At 42.0% G+C, this 8,434-nt stretch overlaps 1 pseudogene; it reads right to left on the minus strand.

Moving 5' to 3' along the window:
• Nucleotides 1-1,827: 1,827 nt before the first annotated feature.
• LOC100766841 lies at nucleotides 1,828-7,854 on the minus strand (annotated as a pseudogene).
• Between the last annotated feature and the right edge of the window lie 580 nt (nucleotides 7,855-8,434).

The raw sequence follows: 8,434 nt of genomic DNA on the forward strand, positions 1-8,434 counted from the left end.
CCTACCTATGTTTAAGTTGTTTCTCGCCTATTTTTGTCACAATCACTAACAGCAAGATCTATTGGGAAGCTTTCTTTTGTGATGGAAAGAGACCAGTTCATTAGGTCAGCATATCTATAAGACAGAAGTAAACAATTCATGCTTGTAAATTATCTGCTGTTCTGTGTTTGGGATGGCATCAGTGTCCTGCCGCATCCCATCTAGGATGTGATCTTGCCTTTGACTCCTATGTCTAAACTCTGTCTGCTCTTTAGTCACTGAGTAGCAGCATGTCATTTATCACATAGGTGTGGCACTATCACAGTTCTGTCCAGGTCACCTGCTTACCTATCGGTGGTCCAAGGTGCAAGAGTGAGTGATGCCTGCAGGCTTCCTAAAGTACACTACTGAGTTGGGTGTAGTCGCTCACATCTATAATCTTAATGGTAAGGACTTGGAAGCAGGAGGATTGCCATGAGTTTAAGACCTGCCTGTGCTCCAGTGAGATTCTCTTTCAAAAAAAATGAAAAATGAAAAAATTACATTGTAATTCTCTTATTAGTTATTATCATGATTCTGGGCATCAAACTCAGAGCCTTGCTTATGCTAGGCACGTGCTCCACCAGTGAGCTGTATCTCTGCCTAGCTATTATTTTTAGCCTCTTTTTTCCTTTTGTACTTTTCCTTTTTATAATATTTTTATTATTTGAAATTATCATTACACTATTTTCCCTTCCCTAGCCTCCTCTAATGTCTTCCACTCTTCCACACATCCTCCCTTGTTCTCTCTCAAATTCATGACCTTTTTCCTTAATTGTTCTCTCTCTCTCTCATTCTTTCTTTCTCTCTTTCTCTCTCTCTCTCTCTCTCTCTCTCTCTCTCTCTCTCTCTCTCTCTTCTCTCTCTCTCTCTCTCTCTCTCTCTCTCTCTCTCTCTCTCTCTCTTCTCTCTCTCTCTCTCACACACGCACACCTAAATATATAAATATAACCAATTCAGCCTGTATAATGTTACCTGTGTATAAATAATCTCTGAGCTGCTCGGTTGGTATTGGATAAGCAATTGGAGGTCTGTTTCCTGGGAAGACCATTTCTCCCACTCTCAGCCTTCCCAAGTAGTTCTTTGTCTAAGGTTGAGGTCCCATGAGCTTTTCTCCTTCGTGCCATCATTCCCATTGGCACCATCACTGTTCAGGTCTTTCTTAGGCATCCATGTTGATGAGAGTTTACGGGTGTAGCCTCTCTCACATTTCTAGGAGAGACAATCTCACAGAAAATGTCCTGTTCCTCAGGCTCTTACAATGTTTTCACCTCCTCTTCCTCAGTGAAGTTTCAGGAATTGTGTTGTAGATTATCAGCTGGCACTGATAACACATGATCTCTGAGTTTTGATCTGTTGTACTTTCTGTTCTTGTCTCTGTTGCAAAAGGAAATTTCTCTGATGAATGGTGATGTCTTAGTTAGGGTTTCTATTATTTCGAAGAAACACCATGATCACAGCAACTCTTTTTTTTTTTTTAAAGATAGTTTATTTTCAGAATGGGTCACAACATTAGCTTTTGGCCCATTCTGCCAAATGTTCAAGCAACAAATGCTTACTCAGTGGCTGAGGGGCACACATTAGTATCATGTCTGAAAAGTGATAAAAATCCATATAAAACAAATATTCAAAGTTTCCATAGGAACACAGATAAGTGTGACCCATCTCCTAGCTTTCCATACTTCATCTGTGCCAACCCCTACTCTTACAAAGTCATTCCAAAACTAGCAGTAATTAAGTTAAATGGTCCCCCCCCCCAAATCTCTTAATTCAAGCTAAACTTGCAGGTAAGAGCTATAAGAATGGCATCTACACATGGATACTAGCAGAAGCACAGGCTGCTGGGTGATGGTCCATCCCACTCTCCTGGGCACAAGAGATGGAGAGAATGCCAACATCCTGCTTCTCCACTTCTGGTGGGAAGCCATGGTTCTGGATCTGCTTCATGAGCTGCCACATTGGCCTCTACATCACATAGTAGATAGAAGGCCTCTGGAACCCGTTGAAAGTAGATGCAGCAACAACAATGTATGCACCCATGTTCTCAAAGAGCATCCAATCACCCACATGCATTTCAGGCAGTTACAGTGCTCAACGATCCGGTCAAGGCCATTGCACATTGATCCCCAGATGCTTCGGCAGCAGGACCTTTACATGCGAATGATCATAAAGAATGCAGTTAAATGACCCATACACTCCGTCATTCACGTAATACATGAAGGTTTGCTCATTGGACTCATCTTCATCGTCAGAGCCCATCTGCTCCTTCCATACGATTTTTTTAGCAATGATATTGACTGCCAGTGTGAAAGCTGAGGCAACGTAGTATCTGCCTGGATCGGCTATAACTCTCACCCCAGAGTCTGGCGGGAAGTACTTGTCCAGAGCTGGGTTGGTAACACTGGTGATCTCTTCAAATTTAAGCTTCATATCTTCAGATCCAGGAAAGCCACCACCAAAATCAAGCAGATACATGCTGAAACCAACTTCTGTCCCCATGTCAAAGACACAGCGGGCATCCGACAAAGCCTGGACGACGGTCTCAGGGCCAGTACATCCACTCCCCACGTAGAAGCTGACACCAATGACATCGATATTTAGCTCTTTTGCCCGTTCCAAGAGAAGCCTGCTGGTTCTGAGTGTGGCACCAAACTTAACACTGACGCGACAAACTGCTTTGAAATCCTCAAGTGGCAATCCGCAAAACCAACGTGGCCTTTGGATGTGCTCTGGCGACCTTCATTAACTCAACTTCAGTGTCAAAAGTCATCCTCTGGACTCCATTGCTCTCGGGAGGCACCCCAAGCCGCTGGCTGAGGGCGGGCAGACGGTGGCTGCCACTGCAGGGACTGACCCACAACAACTCTTATAAAGGAAATTTTTAAATTGGTGCTAGCTTATAGTTCAGAGGTTTAGTCCATTATCGTCATGGCCAAAAATGTGGCAGTGTACTGATAGACATAGTGCTGGGGAGGTAACTGAGAGTTCTACATCTGGATCCACAGGCAGCAGGAAGAGACAATAACACACTGGTCCTAGCTTGAGCTTCTGAAACCTCAGAGTCCACACCCCTAGTGACAGACTTCCTACAACAAAGCTACACCTACTCCAACAAGGCCACACTTCCTAATAGTGCCAGTCCCTATGAACCTATAGGAGTCATTTTCAATCAAACCACCACAGGTACAGACTACATTTATTTGTTAAATATAAGAATATGTTCGCTCAGCCATGTTCATGGCCATTGTGTTCACAATAGTTAGGAAATAAACAATCTAAATGCTCTTCAGCTGATGAAATGGATGATGAAAATGTGGTCCATTTACACTATAAAATACTATTCAGTTAAAGAAAAATGAAATCATGAAATTTGTATGCAAAAGGATGGTTTTTAAGAAAGATTATATTGAGTGAGGTAACCGGACTCAGAAAGACAGATTTCACATGCCCTCTCTTACCTGTGGTTCCTAGCTCTAAGTCCTTAGATGCGTTTTTTATGACCTGGAGTAACTACAGAAACCAAAAAAGCAAAAGGGGACTTTGAAGTATGGTAGAGAAGCAATGGGGGGCAATAACAAGCTACAAGTAATTTGAAGACAGAAATGATAAAAACAGGTGGGACTTTAATTGGGGTGGGGGAAAAGATAAACGCAGACTAAGGAGGGAGGTGGGTAAAATAACAGTAAGGGTGTCTGAAAAAGTCATATGGGATCATGTTATCCATCTCCCTAAAGTTACATATAATACATATGAAACTGTGTACACCTAAGTAGTTTAAATGAAATTTTCCTGTCTGGAATGACACTTCTCTCCCAAGAGCCATAGCTTATCTAATAAAAACTCCAACAGCAGGCATAAGCAAGCCCCTTTTGGGTTGTTGATCAGGGTTGTCCAGAAGCCTCACGAAACAGGGTATTGAGCTTGGTTGTTTCCCAGAGGTGGAAGGTAAGTATGAAAACAAAAACAAAAACAAACATGTACCTCAGACACAGAGCCCAGAGGTCCCTGGGCTGGATCGGACCCGAAAGCCTACTCACTTCGGATTGGCTTTCAGGGTACCAGGAGGCACAATGCAAGCTTCCAAAGGAGGGAAGCAATCAATAGTCCTACCTAGCTATGATGCCTCTGAACCACAATGGTGACCACTATAGGATGATAACCTAAAGGTACAGTAGTGGCACACTATTGGCAGTAACCAACCACTCTCTAATTGATCTCAGTGCCCACTCAACGAGACAGAAACCATTCCTGGTGCTGGAAGCCTAGCCAGCACCCCAAGGCTATTGAAGTCCTAGCTCTTGGAGAATTACCTATGGCCATTGCTTTACTAAATCAGCATAATTCCTGATTACATTTTAAATATTTCTTCTTTCGTTTTATTAGACAGGTGTCCTACTGCAGCACGGGTTGACCTGAAACTCACTGTACAATCCTTCATCAGCCTCCCAAGAACTAGCATTACAGGCATAAAACACCATGCCCCCCTTTATTTTTAATCTTTTCCCATGGGCAACATGATATACACAGAGGTTGGGATTATTTGAAATGTCACAAGAGTCTTAGGAGATATCTCCAACAGATAAGGGGGAAGAACCATGTCATAGTCTTTGCAAGTTTTTTCTTTCACAGGTACTCAATATGTATGGCAGAGTGGCCAAGACAGGAAGTACAAGGGTTCAATTCACACTGTAGGTTGTTACTTCTAAGTTCTGGAATTGACATGGGACACCAAAAAGTGCTTTTATGAATATGTATTAGTTTTTTTTTCAGTTTTGAAACATGCCTAAGCTTTGGGAGTAGAGAGATGGTTCAACAGTTCAGAAACTTGCTGCTCTTCAGAGGATCCACGTTGGGTTCATTGCACTCAAGTTGGGTGAATTACAATACCAGTTACTGTCTCTGGTGATCAGATTCAGTCTTCTGGCCTACACAGGCCCTCACATACATGTGTGCATACCCATTCACAGACACACACAAACATATCTTTTTTAAAGTGCCTAGGATTCCTTTCTAAACAAAAGTACAAAACCAAAATACATTATTAAAAATTATACCAATTTGCGTACATAGGAGAAAGATAGAAACAAAATGTATTGAATATTAATTTCTTACATAGATAATTTCCACTTTCAGATCCATAGATTTCATAAATGAAATTTTAATAAGAAAAGGATAGATTATTTTTTCATCTTGAGATAATTAAAAACATTTGAGTGTCATAAAGCTAAGGCATAGGAAGCCTTAATTTTGAACTTTCACTTGCAGGCATGGAGCAAATGTACTGAGGAAAAAAGACTGAAGGGGAAGTTTATTTAAGTCTTTGAAAATTTGTGCCTGATGCCATCTGACTTGAAAAGTCTGGTCCAGCAATCTCTAATCCTGGTAACAGTATTATTGGAACTGGGCATACTTGCTCTTCACTTGCTGCCCATATCTGGTGAGGCTAATGCAACTTTATTTTAGCTAGAGGGAACAGGAGAATACATTTTCATCCACAGGACCTCTCTCCCTTGCTGTTAAATAAACCAAACTATCCCTAACCTTCGAACAGGTGTACACTACTGGCTCCCCAACTGCTGGATCTGAAGAACTGCAATGGGTTGGAGTCTCAGCCCCATTTTAAAACGTTGACAGTGTCTACATCTCCTTTTGAGTGCGGCTTCAAAATAAATAAATCAGAGAACCCCAAACCTATTTTTATTGTTGTTTTCTTATTGAATTTCAGATGTAGCTTCAAGGTGATTGGTAAGGGAAGAAGGGAAAGGAGGCTGCCAAACTCAGGTGGAGGCAGTTGAAAGCCATGCAGGCAGTTCCATATGATAGAGATACGGCTTATTCTTAAGTGAAAAATGTTCAGACTTTCAGAACGGCATGGATTCACAGACGCTTTTCACCTTCTTTGGTCAGCAGAACTCACTCCCACACTGCCGGAACCTGGCCAGCTTCCCTCCTTTCATCGAGGCTCCTGGGATATGTATGTGTGTCATGAAGCCTGGCCTGGTGTTCCAGCAGAACTGCCCTGGATGGTTGCCAGTGTCTTCAGATTTGAGAGTGTTTACTCAACTGACATCTCCAGTCCAACTAACCTTAACTGCCATCTTCCTGAAGGTTGACATTCTTACAATTCTGCAATTAACTTTTTCTTCATAAGGACAGTCATTACTTTCAGAAAAGAAATCCCTGTCCTCATTAACTATTCCACTGCTATTGTAAATTATGTCTTTCCAAGGACCAGATAGAACCTTGCTTCTCAAACTTTACTCTGTGTAGAAACCACTTGGGGATCTTGTTAAAGGGACATTCTTCAAGTTTAGTAGGTGCAGAGGGCATCTGTGTTCCCCCAAAGCTCTTCTTCTTGGCTCATGCACTGTGCTTTCAGTACCAAGAACTAGGTTTCCCATGTCTAGATGATCCAGCCTGTGGTGCAGGACTGTCTCTTCTCCACCAGATCCAGAGAGTCCTATGTAGATCACGATTGTGGTGGTAAGGCCGAAACATTGTTCTAAAGAAGAGCCATGTGATTGCTCTTCTTTAGGAAGAGTGCGTGTTAGGCATGTATCCCTGTGACAGAATGTGTGGCATACACAACCTGAAGTAGACATTGGTTTTGGATCACATTGAAAGAGGTCTGCTGGTTCCATTGCTTTTGGGCCTGGGGTGAGGCAGACCATGGTGGGGAGTCCAAGGTGAGCAAAGCTGCTCGTTCTCATTACTTTTACGGCAAGGGATCCTTCCCCCAAGCCCATTAAGCTGTGAACCTTAAGTGGCTTAACCCATCAAACACACATGACCCAGTCACCTTCCTGAGGGCCCACCTCTGAACACTGATGTAGCATGGACCACACCTTCAACACGTGAGAGTTTCTTTTGTCAAAAGGGGCAGTTAAGATCCAAATCACAATAGGAAGACACTCTCACCTCCTTTATTTGGGAGATAAGTCAGATAAGAAAGTATAAGCATAAAAAAAGTGCCGATGGTATTTTTAATAAATATCAAAGGATTGTCTCTTTGAGACCAGGTCTTGCTACATATGCCACGTTGTTCTAGAATTCCCTATATAGCTCAGGTTGGCCACATAGTTGTGACTCTCCTTGCCCAATCCTCCCAAGCAGGAAGGTTGTAACAGTGAATCATGATGACTGGTTTAAAACTTACTCTAACAATGCTGGCATTTTCCCGGTTTGTTTGGAGCACCTGCTTGACAGTTGATGGGAGTGTCTGGGATCATTGCTTTTTAAAAAGAGGCTTGATGAAATGATGGGTAGCTTCATCTTTTGAAGATAAACTTGATTTTTTTTTTTGGAAGAAGCCAAAGCTAGTGAATCCAAGGCTGATGAATATGGTGGATGAGTAAGCAGGTTATTATTTTGGGTTAAAAAGAAGAAACAGTGTGATAAAATGTATGCTATGTGTGTGGCTCACTAATTTTCATAGCTGGATCCCTAGTCACCCTATGAAGGTTATCGAAATGAATTCATGGCCTGATGACTTAGTAGGCAAAGGTGCTTGCCACCAGGCCTGACAACCTGAATTTGATCCCTAGATCCCACCCAGTGTGAATTGGCACAGAGACACCTCCCCCCAAAATAAAATCATGTATAGAAGAAATCTAAGTAAATTCGTCTTTCCATTGTGTTTAAGACTAATCTACACTTGCTGATTGATAATATTCCATTGTGTTGGTTAAAGAATAAATCTCTTTGTTCATTTTAAATATTCATAGTCAATAAAAACAACAGTGTGCTGGGGACAGAGCTCACCTGGTAGAGTGCTTGCTCAATATGCACAAAGTCCTTGGTTTTAGCGCCATACATAAAACAAGCATGGTGGTTCATGCTTGTAACATCAGCACTTGGGAGGTAGAAGCAGGAAGATCAGAAATTCAAGGTCATCCTCAATGATATAGTGAGTTCAAGGCCAGCCAGGGCTACATGAGACTCTGTCTCAAAAATAAAATGTGTTACTTCAGCTCATATCATAATACTTTGGAGACATGTCAGGTGACAGATTCTGCCCTGCTACTTGAAGGAAATGTGTGCCCTTGGATGTAGAATGTTGCTCGACTGCACACTGGGATAAGTTGAAGACACATAAGTGCAAAACCATAAACTTTATAAAGACATTACTAAAAGAAAAGAGAAGACAACAAGAGGTATATCTAATAAACCTATAAAGGGTATCAAATTGTTGTGCCCTTAGTCCAGACCCCCAAAGACCACAAAGTGGCCAGATCTAATGCAAAAGCAAAGACCAGCATGCTGGGGGTGACCATCCTACATAAAGGCAAGACGGTGACAACCCCATAAGGAGGTGGGGGTTTCTTTTAAGCCTTCCTGAGGGGAGTGTCTAAGGAAGTTATGCCATTTTAGATATGATTGGCTAAGCAAGTGACAATCATATCAGAACATTCTAATT

This window comes from Cricetulus griseus, assembly GCF_003668045.3.
Source record: "Cricetulus griseus strain 17A/GY chromosome 1 unlocalized genomic scaffold, alternate assembly CriGri-PICRH-1.0 chr1_1, whole genome shotgun sequence".
Classification (NCBI taxonomy): domain Eukaryota; kingdom Metazoa; phylum Chordata; class Mammalia; order Rodentia; family Cricetidae; genus Cricetulus; species Cricetulus griseus.